Genomic DNA, 13,565 nt, shown 5'->3' with positions numbered 1-13,565 from the left:
ACTAGGAAAAAACCTACACACAGGGCACGTTGTTGCCATCGCCCTGTACCCTATACATCTCATCGTGTCTGACCAGCCCATACACTGTGAGGATATGACAAGAGATGAGTGAACATTGGGGCACGAACATGTGTGTTTGTGTGTGGCAAGACGAAGCAGGAGAGGGAGTTGGGGAATCCAATCTCTCACACAGAGGAGCAGAGACAGGCGGGCAGATACGTTCCAAGCCTGGTATAACCCCAGCGGTATCCATGAATGAAATGACAGGATTACAGGGGTATTAGAAAACCTGCTGAGATGGTTGATAATGCTGTTTATGGTTGGGCGTCACACCGCTCGAAGGGAAAAGTCAAACTGTTTGACTAATGAAAATATGGACAAGCTCTTCACACATAGTCACCAAACAGCAAACTTAAGGAGAGAGGTCTTCCTCTCCATTAGCACCCATGGTTTGGTGTTGACGAGCATTAATGCAGATACCTGAAAATTTGAGTCTGTGGTATTATTACAGACAGACCTCTTAAAATAGGGACAGAAAACATAGGCCCCACTATCCTTACAACGAGAATGGGATTACTGTTGTGTCAACAGTCCCCAAAGATAATAGTAATTACTGCCCTAGCTACAGCGCCATCAGACTGAGGCAACTTCGCTAGCTGACAGCTTGGTCCTAATTACCAAGAACCACCAATTACGGGCTCCATTTCATTATTTATATAGCACAGCACACCCAAATAAAAGAGACTTCAGTGACTCTGAGCAGTCACATCGCTGGCAGCTGCAGAGGAGCATCCAGAGGATCAGCTGAATCATTCTCTCAGAGTTTTTTTTTCTTCTTCTTTCTTTCTTTTTTTCTAGATAATATACTAGTAGCAGCATGATTAGTATTGAAAGCTGTGTAAAAATAGAAAATTAAGCCAACAGGGGGCTGCCTTTCCTTCCTTTTTGTCATCCACCGGAAGTAATTTAGCTGCGAAGGAAGTGCATAACCGCCTCTTCTTTTCCTCACTTGCTGCTGCTCGCTTATCTGAACAATTCGAAAAGATTATCCCTTGAGCAATTTAACTACTGAAACAGTTTGCCTGTTGCATCTACATTTATTCCACCGTGAGGTTTGTTTAGTAAAAAAAAGAATGTGCTCACCTGATGTTACACAAAAGATGTCTCAAAAAAAGAAAAAAACCCAACATAAAAACAAAATTCTTTATCTGGTGAGTGTATTCAACCATCCACACACACACACAGCAAATTTCACAGATGTTTCCCATCATCCTCTGCTGCCAAGCAGCGCCCAGTGATGGCTGAGAGGAGGGGAGCGGGGGCTCAGTGCTGGGGTGTGAAATTCTGCTATTCCTGCTCCAGTGAATTCAGCAGAAACTTGGCAGATCATTGTGGAGATTTGTATGTCTGTGGATTTGACATGAAACTGTTTGAGAGGCTCATCTGGAATCTGTCTCTCAACTTGCCTCCCCTTAAAATGGGCTTGGTTCACAATACCTATATAAAGCCAGACAACCACATTTTGTAATCCTCCAGAGGATACAGATGCAATGATTAGGTCATATACAATCATCTGAAAGATAACAGTCTGTTGCTTAAAAACCTGCCTTTGAGTAAAAGCTCACAATCCTTAAAATAGACAAAGAGCATCTGCAGCATCTATACAGATTTCTGCAACTATATACCTTTGTTATTAAAAAAGAAAAATACTCCCACTCTTGTTGAAATTCAGTATTTTTCACAAAACGAACACAAATAGAAGTTCATAGTCAGCAAGCTGTAAAGAATGTAAAGCTATCGTGTTCCAAGAGAGCAAGTAGTCGCAAAGAAACCGAACAAAAAAAACAAGTAAGTATGTACAAAAGGAATCGGCCGTGGCGATCCAAAGCGCTTAGCATTTAGATGACAGCTGCACAGGGCAGGCCTTGTTTGCAGGGGCTGGAGTGGTGCGGTATATGTGGCCCGGAGGCCGGATCTGGTCCAACTGTGCCCTGGCAAGAAAACGCTCAGCCCAGTCAGCCTCGACAGCTTGGATATTCACAGGAGGCAGTGGAAATGGAGGGCTGCAGTACCATGTTGGAGTTGGGGCGAACTTGCAGGAGGAGGGGCAGGAGTGATGAGTCAGGGAGAAGGTATTTTATATTATTTTTGTACCACAAGGACACGACATTCGCCATTTTCCGTAGAGAAAACCCAGGCTGGTGATGAGGGGGTATGTTGGCTTCTGGTGATGCCTGGAGCACGTTAGCAGGCTTTTTAAACCATTTTTGCACAGCCTTAAAAGACGTTAGTATACACCTGCAATGCTGTGACTTTTTTTTTGGTAATGAAAATTTTCTAAAGGCTCGACCTGCTCTGTGCTGACCGCATAGGCCTGAAGATTTTTACCCTGCTATGACCTAATCATAGCAGTTGGCTTCAGATTACATGAAACATTGTCATCTGACAAACCACTGTGACAATTTCAATAGATCACAGGCCTTAAAGTTAGGATCATCACTTTGATTTAGCATGACAAATGAATTATTCACTCTCATTTCTGGGGATTCATACTTAAACTCAGAGTCATTTTGAGTATCATAGAAAGGACTTTTGATGTCGGACAGCTTTCTCCTCACTTGATTAACCTGAACCAACTTCAAAAGTGCCACGGCTTGGGTATCGCCATCAGCAATATTCTAAACAAGCGTGGAGCCTTTTTAGAAAACAATATCTTCTATGAGCCTCCTCTTTGAAATACTGCAAGTTAAATGGTCTTGTTTACTTATTTTTGCTATTATACTTCAAAAATAGCACATTTTACACAGTAAACAAGGAGCAAGTCAAGCATGCAAAACTAAGAGTGCAAAACTACTTTAGTAACGTTCAAAGTATCAAAATTTAATGCAGAAGGGAAAAAAAAGGGGGGGGGGGCAGTGACACACAAGGGAGAAAGAAAAAAAAAAAAAACTAAGGGACCCACCCACAACATTGCAAAAGACAACAAAAAAAAAATAGAGAGATTTTTCAAGTGCATCCTAATTCATTCATCCCCCAAGTATGTCTTTGCTCCAGGGTTGTGACAAGGCAAAGCCTCATGGGAGAAATGACTGGCACCTCCTAATCCTTATGGATACCAAAAAGCATGTCATTACCATAACATTCACACCATCTTTTGGGATGTGAGACAAACTGAGTCAACAACAAAGGATCAAAACGAAAAACAGCAAAGAAAAATTAAAAAACAGAAAAGTGTGCCTGTTTAATGTGATCTATTTGGAGTCGCAACTGTAGCACTTTGATGAAAGCCACAGCTCCACCAAACTTCTAATCATTCAGCATAGGCCAAACAACCACCTGGTGTAGCCTATATTTCAAATGAGCCATATTTTGTTTATCTTTAACACCAGCGGGTAGGCTGGCAGGCATGCTGCAAGGGAAATTGGAGCACAAGAATTATGACCTAAGAAGAAGAAAAAAAACAGCTGATTAGGGAGAAGATGAGTGAGAAATGGAGTCATCTGTCACGTTAAGCACTCCACAGATGGACAAGTGTAACACCCTAAGAAACCTGCAAGTCCTGAGGCTTGGTGGCAGCTTTGGGATTTAAAGTAAATCCAGGAACGGTTTCAGAAGAAGTGATGAAATATGCCTCACGAGATCACATGTTCATATTGCTCACCCTTTCATTCACGTCATCAGACGAGTGGTAACAACGGTCCTTTTTCTGTGCTTAAATTAAATGTGAAAACATTTAGTTTTTCCAGCTGTCTACACAAAACTATTGTGAGTGTAGATAATTACTGGGGAGCTTCATTTAATGAAGCCTCGGAGCAGATCTAATCACTTGCGTTCTTTAATAAACAAGAATGGAAACCTACTGGTGTGCAAATAAAGATTTGACAGACTAGAACTTCTCCCAACTAGTAGGCTAAGACTTGACTTATAATTGGACCATTGTTTCCTGACACAAACCATTTACTCGTCAGCAATGTTCCGCTTCTATAAGCACGACAAGAAAGAAAAGATGTTTTCAATGGTGTACTGTGGCTAAGCACTGCCTGCATATCTCCCAGGTGAGATGGACAATTGCCTGCTGGGTAGCAGAGTCGTTGCCTTAGTGCCTTCTCTGTGTCCTGTACCTCCTGTCTGCTCAGACTTTACCATTGACCTCACTACCACTTCCTACCTCTGCTATTCTACCTCTGCTATTGACAGCCAAACAACCGGGAGTCAGGAAGGCCTTAACGAAGAGAAGTAGGAGGTTCAACTAATTAGAAATACCTCCATTCCATTACTTCATCCCCTCCTGTTCACTCAGAACACTGAGCTAAAGCTTGGCCAGAGCTGGGCCTGGAGGATTGTTTTTTCTTTTTTCTTTCTTCAGGCTGCTAGCCAATGGGGGACCGTGGTAATTGCCTAAATCCCACTGTGGCAAATGAGGACAGAGTGTGAGGGTCACGCAAGCCAAGAAAATGCTGGGATAAAGTGTGGGAATGAAAGTCTAGTAATAATAATAATAATCTTTTTAAAAAATACAGAGGCATAGGACACAGAGACAGAAACTTCAATCTTTATCTAAACATTCCACAGTAGAAGTTCTAACATTGCAGACCTGGTGATCCATAAAATAGGTAAAGAAATCTTCTTTGCACAAAATTAGCACAAGAGCGTAGGAGACTGGAAAGGAGTATTGTGCAGTGAGAAAATAAAATGACCTCGGGTGCTACTCACTAGGGAGAGGCCGACAGGGGTGCAACGACTGTCTTGGCTGTTGAAGCGAAACAGAGTAGGGTGCAGCAGTGACTGCACAGTCGGTGCTTGCTGGACACTTCAATCACAGGCTGCCGGAGCCCCGGGCAAACTTGGCCAATTAGCCGCACACCACCGCTGACCCCCAGCTTCATTAAGGGCCTGGGCTCTGGATAAAGGGAGAGAGGAGAGGAGGTGGAGAGGATTAGCAGGTGAGAGAGTAAACTGTCAGCAGGGGCCAGGTTTGAGGAGATACACACATGCATTTGCACAAACACGCACACCAAGAGGTGACGCTCAAGGTTACAGATAAACACAATCAGAGCACACCATACCACACACGTGTACACATTGGCCGAATCACACTCCCGTGTCCCTGTGGGCTTACACCTGCAACAAAGGTGGTGATGGTGGGGTAGAGAGTCAGGGCTATAGAGGCCAGAGGGTGCAGCTCTCCCCCTCTTTCCCACACTACTGACTTGACAGCAACAGGTGTGGTGGCGAACAGACATGCAATTACCAAGTTGAGAATCTGCTCTTTGTGACAGAGACAACAACAAATAAGAGGTAGGATTGGAGTTCGAGGAGAGAAGGAGAGCGTAGTGTTAGAAGAAGAAAGAGGATACAGACAGACTACCCGGAGGTGAGAAAAAAGAAAGACAAAGAGAAAGAGAGATTTCCAGTTGTCTCTTTTCATTGGAAATCTCTCACCGGCAATGTGGGGGGGGGGGAAAAGAAGATCAAAAACTAACACAGACAGTAACTATGACACACCTGTTGTTCTGCAGTGGAAATAAAAATTTACACACTTTGGTTGTCTGAAGAGGCATCGCATAAGTGTGCGCACAACACTGAGACAATTCAGAGAGGGTGGATGAGGCTTTCTGAGGTGCTTTGGGACAGGTTGTGCTCAATGAGCCCTGACAGAAAGACTGTTTGGTGTATGCGGGTGTGTTTGTGTTTGCCTGCATTACAAATGTGTACATCCACATGGGACCTCTGTTTGCATCAGCCTTGCAATGAAAACCACAGCAGTGCTACAGATTGGGTGGGGGAGGGACAGCAGCTTCATACACGCTCCCCTTCATTTTCTCTGTTTTCCCTCTCAGATTACGGGCCTTCGATCAGTCTAAAGTAATGTTTGTGAGCTTTGCCGCTTGTGTAGCAATAACTGCTGTCGGAGAGCTTGCATGCTTGGGTGGAGAGAAGATACTGGCCCTTTATTTAAAACAAGCCAAGGATAAAAGATCAATGGCCCAATTCAAGCCATGAATTGGAGGGAAAAGTTCACAAAACATAGTGGGAGATTACGAGCAGGAGATATATGCGTAGATAGAGGGGGAAGCGGAGAGTGAAGGGGCATCTAGCTCATCTGGGTGCTAGTGGCTTATTGATTGTTTGAGACACAGAGCTCCCAGCCATTCATCACCAACCACTCTCAGGCCCTTAGATAACTCCTATGATAGTGCCCTGCTGCTGAGCAGCTGCAACTGGCCACATCTATTATCCTTCAAAGTAAGCCCCCTAGCCTGGGAACAGGCATGGAGGGGCTGCTGGGTGACAGGCTGAAGGGAGGGCTGAAATGGAAATGGAGGAGGCCTGTGGTTAGGAGCATGTGGTTGAGGCTACGGTATACAAAAGCAGACGCTAAGGTTGAAGGGCCAGGGCTTTATGAAAAATGGTGCTCTGACAGCCACAGCAAAGACGAGAAACTGTCTGTTTCCACCAAGAGAAGAGGAGAAAAAAATGTGACAGCACTATTGTTTCCACTTCTTGGCCAAACAGTATTAGCAAAGCTGTTTTATAGCAGATAGTACACAAACCAACGAAGCGACAGGCAGCTCTAAAAACTGCTGAGTTGCTGTGTGTGTGTGTTTGTGTGTGTTGTGCGTGCAGGCAGACAGACAATTCCCAGATTGGGCAGGTGGGGATCAGCCATAATGAGCCATGCAGGGGGAGAAAAGTGGAACTGAGGGCAAAAAAAAAAAAAAGGAAAAAAAAGGAAGAAGGCCAAAGAGCAAGGGAGAAAGAGAGAGAGAGTGATGGAGACGGGCTCAGAGCCAGAGACAAGGCCCCAAAAGAGCAATTACAGGAGATCCAGAGAAGGTGTGGGCCCAGCCCGCAGGCATAGTTTCAAACGGCACAAAGCCCTGCCAGACATGTACTCACAAGGATTTACAAGCGTGCACACACACATTAATTTGCCTGCCTAAATTGAAGAAAAACTTGTTACAAGCAAACTAAACAGATGGACAAAATAGATGAGATGACGAATAAAACTCAAAATAGGAGGGAGGCAAGCGTGAGGTGGGAGGATTTTTAAACCGGGAGGGGCGGGGGTCATCTCGAGCCACACGTCACCGCGCCACATGTTTTCAATGCAACATTCTGCTCTGGTTGGTTGCAACCTGTTCCCTTAACAGCACGGCCTGAAAGCAAAGCTTAAAAACCCCAGGTCGGGTCACTGTGCGCAAAACTTTCCGGCTGATTGTGCTTTGTGCGGCGAGCGCGCTAAACAACACTGAAAAGTCTGGACAGCTTCACACCACGGTCCCTGTCACAGATACAAGTCCGAAATAGTTTCTGAAGGCAACCGTTTCTGCCTTCCCTCCTCCCCACCTCGCCCACCTCCACATCCACGGCTTAAAGGAGAACGACAAGTTGGAAAGAACAAGCGTGAATGATAGGAGAAAAAGAAGGAGAGAGAGATGTGCAAACAGATAAGGGGGAGGGGAAATTAAATTAAGAGAAAAGTTCTCGCGCAACGGCATGCACCATTGATTTCCTATTCTCTTGGAAACATTTAATGAGCTTAAATAGGAGCCTCATCTGACACTGCCACAGTGACTCGGAGGAGCCTCCCAGTGAGAGGAAATCGTTCAGCGGCTGTGACGGCTACCAGAGGGGGTGAAAGACGGAGACGAGACAAGGGAAGGGGGGGGGGGGGGTGTTTAATGCCAAAACAAGAGACATGAGCAAGACAGATGTTGGATCATACTCAGTAAATGGTCCAGCGATAGCATTGCTTGCCTAGTTCTCAATGAGGTGGGAAAAATGAAAAGAGATTACTGGAAGACAGCCAGATGTTAGAAGATGTCAAAGGTGCTCTACATTCAACCAGCCTGCCTAGTTATTAGGTGCTTACTCACATCAGACCCTCATAAGAACCTAACAAAAACATACTGACTGACAGCTTATGCACTACCTCATTACTTCCTTTACAACCTCCCAACAAGGTATTGATCAGATGCAGCTGTGTGGTAGCCACAGAGTTGCGTCTTCTTTGTCCTAGCCTCGATCCTCCCTGTATTGGCAGATCTTTAGTCACTTCACAGGGCTCAGTCCAGAGGTGATTCACTGCTCATGCCCCAATGTGAAGCATCAGTAGCTGTGTTATGATGCTGTCTGCTGGTGCTGCATCCAGCCACGTTTTAGCGTGAAATCATTATAATATGCACTATAACTCATGGTATAGTGCTGTGGTACATATGAGTGCGTATAAATCAAACTGTGTAAATCCAAACTTTGTTTTTATGTAAATATTAAGTATACTCTATAACTGCCTCAAGTCTTTGTGGCATGGGTTCAACAAGGTCCTGGAAACATTCCTTTCAGATTTCCATTTTTACACAACAGCATCGTGGAGCTGCTGTGGATGTGTCAGCCGTACATTCATCCTCGGCTCCAGCACATCCCAAAAGTGCTGTACTGGATTGAGATTTGATGAATGATGAGGACATTGGACTACAAGAACTCAATGTCATGTTCAAAAATAGAAAGTTGATATGATTTGAGCTTTGTACCATGGCATGTTATCCTGCTGGTACACTGTTGTCATAAAGGATTGAACACCATCAACAATTATACTCAATCATGCTGTGGCATTTAAGCAAACCTCAGTTGTTCCTAGGGGCCCTAAAGGTACACATACAAGGCAGGACGGATCTACGCTTTTATGTTGTTTATGTCAGTTTCTGAATCTCCCATCCGAGTGTCACATAGAAGTGCATACTCATCAGACCGGCTAACATTCTATTGCCCGGTTTTGATAAACCCGTACAAACTATAGTCTCAGTTTCCTGTTGTCACCCGATGTGCTCTTCTGCTGCTGTAGCCCTAACGCTTCAAGGTTCAACATGTTGAGCATACAGAGATACTCTTATGCATACTTTGGTTGTTACCTATCAGTTCAAAACAGTCTGCCCATTTTCCCTTGACCTCTGGCCTCAATGAAGCTTTTTTGCCATGAGAACTACTGCTCACTGGATATTTTCCCTTTTTGGACCATTTCATGTAAACCATCGAAATGGTTGTGTGGGAAAATCCCAGTATATCAGCAGTTTCTGATGTGCTCAGATCAGCCCATCTGGCACCAACAACCATGCCAACCCTATTCCGATGCTCAGTCTGAGCTTCAGCAGGTTGTCTTGACCATGTCTATATGCCAAGTTGCTGCCATATGATTTTTTAGATGTTTCCATTAACAAGCATTTGAACAAGTGTACTCAATAAAGTGGCTGGCAAAAGGATATTCATACTAAAGTACATCTGGCAGTGTACTGTGGTACATGACCTTCAGATAGGCACTTTGTACCTTTATCACCCAAGTATCTTGCAGGCTGCCAGGAATTACTTTGTAACTTTGGCAGTTAAAATTGCAAAATAATTCTCATCTTTCAGGAACTATTTGAATGTTCTCTCTACCCGAAAATGGTTGAGGAGTTATGGTAATGTGAAGCGCACATGGTAACATCTAGGCGGAGCTGATTTTTTGTTTTCTGAGTTCAGTCAGCAGTGCCTTGTGAAGCCTTTGTGCTACCGTGAAACGCAGAATGTCCCTTTAAAGCTCTTCTTCTCTTCTTTGCGAAACCATTTGGATTTTGTCTCTAGCAGAAACAGTAATGGAGTTACAGTGATTTAAAGAGCGCTTGTAAAATGGAACCGGCGCCGGGCTGATGGTCATTTAAAAAAAAGAAAAAGAAAAAGAAGAAGCGTTATCATGCAATGGGACACCAGAATTCAGCCTGACCATTAACATGTTATCATAGGTTTCAAAATAAGGAGTTAAAAGGCTTATCACCAGAAAATGCATTAGAATACGTAAGGAATAAATTGATTAATAATCAAATATAATCTACAGACAATTTGTTCCAAGCCTAAATGGATTTTTTCTTGGTCTATAATTGAACCCAAGAGTTAATTTTTGTGTAAATGTCATGTAGGAAGGCTTTTCAGGAGTGTACTTCTGGTTGGTACAAAGCAGAGTTTAAGACAAATAATCTTTAATGTGCTTATAGTTACACAAACTTGTTCCTATTCAGTGTTTTTCTATTCACTGCAATAGCTCCGATTGATTAAGCATAAACAGCTTAGTGTTTTTACAGAAGCATCTGTTTTCTGGTACACAGTCCCTTACCAATCCACCTCAGCCAGATCAGTTCGTGACCCCATTTTTCTCCCCCAACTTTGACATAGCTACTGTTGGAGTAGCTGGTTTGTAACACCTCTGAGTATCTATCCAGACAGATGCACAGCACGCAGCAAAGCAGCCAGTGTGGGTGTTTTGCACAACTGGCAGCAGCGCTGAGGCCTTGTTTCACTGGGCTTTTATTTGTGACTTGAAACAGAAGTTGTCCTAAGAGACACCGCTTTTGTTTTGTTTTTTTTCAAATGAAACTTGGGCTGAAACAATCATATGATGCCCTGGTGATTAATTATGGCAAAAAAAGAAAAACAACCCACATGACAGCGACACTGTTTCTTTCTGTGGAATTCCAGAAATACGCAGGCGTGAACTCCCACACATACATACCAAGTGCAGGAAACTGGAAGTGACTAACGGCAACACAAGGGCAACAACTAAAAGAAGGCGTGTCTATAGCCTTTGACTGCCTTCTTGCTTCAATTTTTCGCTCAACTTAGTACCAGCAAGACTGAACCTTTCACCACCAGAAACTGTCTGAACTCTCTGCAGGGATCCATAGGTCATCACGTATAGGACAGTGTAGATCACTCTCTAAACCATTTACACTGGTCTATATATAGCCTGCAGAGAAAAAGGTCATTATTGAAACAGAAAGCTATATTTCATAATTGCACTACCACGCTTCTATCCCCTCAGTGAAATTGGCTCTCCAGAATATTTTCTCTCTCACTCCTTTCCATCTCTCTTTATCTCCTCTCTTGTCTGTTAGAGAGGGCGATTTTGACAGGCTGACTGTCTCTCCTGATGCAATAACCACCCTCCATTTGTATCTAAGGAGGGTGCATTAACTAGACAGCGTAATCAGCCTGCACAGGAAAGGGAGCAAGCCTCACCAACTGACTGCTTTTTACCACTCTAAGCTATAACAGCTTGCCATTAGGCCACAATTAGCACCGCTCGCTTGGGGAAAAATAACCCCTCAAAAGACCTTCGGGCGGCAGGGCGGATGCGAGAAAAAGGACTTTCGTTCAAGTCCATTGTTGTGATAAACACTCAGGAGAGATAATCTTATTTGATCATGCTTGATGGTGAAGGCAGTGGGACTTTAAAAGATTTTTAAAAAGTGCCTTATAGTGCCGTGGGACAATGCCAGAGCTCAAACTGATACTACTGACGTGTTACAATGGAAGATTCAGACCGGAAAACGAAAAGGCTTATCGTCAGCCACTTCAGACAGTGCATAATTCCTCTGAAAAGTCAGCAGGTAAAAATGAAAGAAAAAGAAAAAAGAAACTTCTGACAGCACTGCCTTGAGATAAGTGCATTCACTTCCAAAACTGGGAGGCAAATGCCCGTGTGGCAAAGGTGCACTCCAGGTGAATGTGTTCAACCAGTGGAGGATACAGTCGCACAGGGCTGCAAAGGCTGCATTCAGTAGGTAAAAACACATTCTCTCCCTTGGGGTTTTTGGAACAATAAAGAGAAAATGTGTGTCCCTGTGGTCATTTGCGGCATGTTGGCAGTGGGCAGACAGAGATAAGAGTTTGGATCGGTGGAGGCTGACACGCTGTGATTATCCCCCGCTGCTAGAATTGACCGTCCATCAATCCAGACAACCAAGAGGACTGGGGCTAGCCGACTCAGTGGTTGCCCGAGACTCGATTTTTTTTATGATTCAATGACTCGCAGGGGGGAAAAAAAAAAAAAAAAAAGTCAAATGTTTTTCAAATATGTTGTCATACTGAATCACTTTTTTTTATTGGGATTCAGATTCACAAATACTCATCAAGTGCCGCAGTCTCAGAGGTATAATTACTAGCACATATGCTCTCACACCAAGTCTTAACACGTACTTAGACTACCACCTGACTTTCTATGGCTTCCTCTCAAGTTCCTGTCTGCCTTCCTGTCTCTCTGACCGCCTCCTCCCATCGCCTCACGCTGCGTGTTCTGGACCTGAAACCAACTCCAAAACAACAGAGTGAGCCACGGGAGAGATGGAGGACGGAACCGAGCAACGAGAACGAGAGAGGCATGGAAAGAGGGTGTGTGTCAAGAACCACATTCTTTCTGCTGAGTGCCATCTGGAAGTGGAAAGGTAGATAAACAATGACGTGAGACGCATCCCATCTCCTTCCTAAAGCCCGAACAGACACATGCTCGCCACAATGCATGAGCGCCGCTGCCACCGATCCTGCGTCGCGTGCCAAGCATTGTCAGGGATTGGGTCTTATCAATCGTTGGCCAGATACTGAGCAGAAGCACAAGGCGAACAAAGGGAAAGGGAGAGAACAAAAAAAATGGAGGGGAAATGCAAGCCACAATGAGAAACACAAATGAGAACATGGCCGGCAGCCATCCGTCCACGCGGTCTGGACCGACTCTATTTAATCTGGTCAAGTCTGCCCCAAAATCAAAGCAATCTCCCTCAGTGAGCCGACAGAGCAAGGAATCAGACAGCCAATCCCGCCCAAAAAGGAAGTTGGTGCGGTGCTGAATGAGGCAATATCAGACTATGCAGAATTGTGGTAGGAATGCAAACTATTACAGCTATAAAAGTCTTTGCTTTACTTAAAAAAAACAAAACAAAACAAAATCCCTCCATTTGCATTCACTCAACTTGCAAGTGGAGCTCCGGGGCAACGTTAGCTGCTGCTCCCTCTGCTTTTGAATTCGTCACCATATTTTTTTGCAGGCACCTTCTGGCATGCAATATATTACAGTAATAGTAGAAATCTTTATTATCCCTTATGGGGAACTTGCCCTTGTAGTAAGTCAGAGATAATAACAAAAACAATATACATACATTTCCAACACATAGAAGATGCAAACTGATGAAGAGCAACAGCTGGAGCAACAGCTGCAGGGATGCCCCCTGTGGGCGCTATGCCTCTTGGGACCACCCTGTCCTGTAAGAGTGCTTATCTTGACCCAAGTAAGACATACTAAGGCCACTGTGGGAATGACATTAAAAAAAGTGCTGGGATGAAGAGACCTTGACAGCTATCCCTCAGGAGGGAGGAGAAGCTGCACCTGCATGTGCCTCGGCTCTGCTCCGTTAAGTTTCTGTCTCTCCAGACTCTACTGTGTGCGTGTGAGTAGGAAAACAGTGTCCTCTGCCCGGTTTTGTTGGCACTATCGCTGGGGAAAGTAGATGGAAAGTGAAGAACTGGGAGGAGGGCTGACAAATAAGTCACATCAGGTAACATTCACAAAATTGAAGGGCTGGAGAGGGGTGTAAAGAAAAATGCATTAAGGGAAGAAAGGGTGTCTGTCGGTTCTTATTGATTCATCGGCAAAAGTCTCCAGTCCTGATTAGAAACCACTGTATTCAATAGTCGGAGAAAATAGCAAAGAAATGTTCTGTTTGCTCCCAAACACCACTTACACATTCTGACTGAGGAGACAG

General features: G+C 44.2%; 1 protein-coding gene across 2 annotated transcripts in view; it reads right to left on the bottom strand.

Moving 5' to 3' along the window:
* Positions 1 to 13,565, bottom strand: part of LOC308384705 (plexin-B2-like) — a 147,725-nt gene that overhangs the window by 114,654 nt on the left and 19,506 nt on the right. The window contains exon 2 of one of the 2 annotated variants that reach the window (XM_080863289.1): positions 4,714 to 4,900. The exons of the other annotated variant lie outside the window; for it this stretch is intronic. The gene's annotated coding sequence lies outside the window, so the exon portion shown is untranslated. The remainder of the gene's footprint in view (positions 1 to 4,713; positions 4,901 to 13,565) is intronic. 2 annotated transcript variants of the gene reach the window in all.

Source organism: Rhamphochromis sp. 'chilingali' (assembly GCF_963969265.1).
Source record: "Rhamphochromis sp. 'chilingali' genome assembly, chromosome: 2".
NCBI lineage: Eukaryota > Metazoa > Chordata > Actinopteri > Cichliformes > Cichlidae > Rhamphochromis > Rhamphochromis sp. 'chilingali'.
Note: the sequence above shows the minus strand (reverse complement) of the source record. Positions and strands in the feature narration are given on the sequence as shown.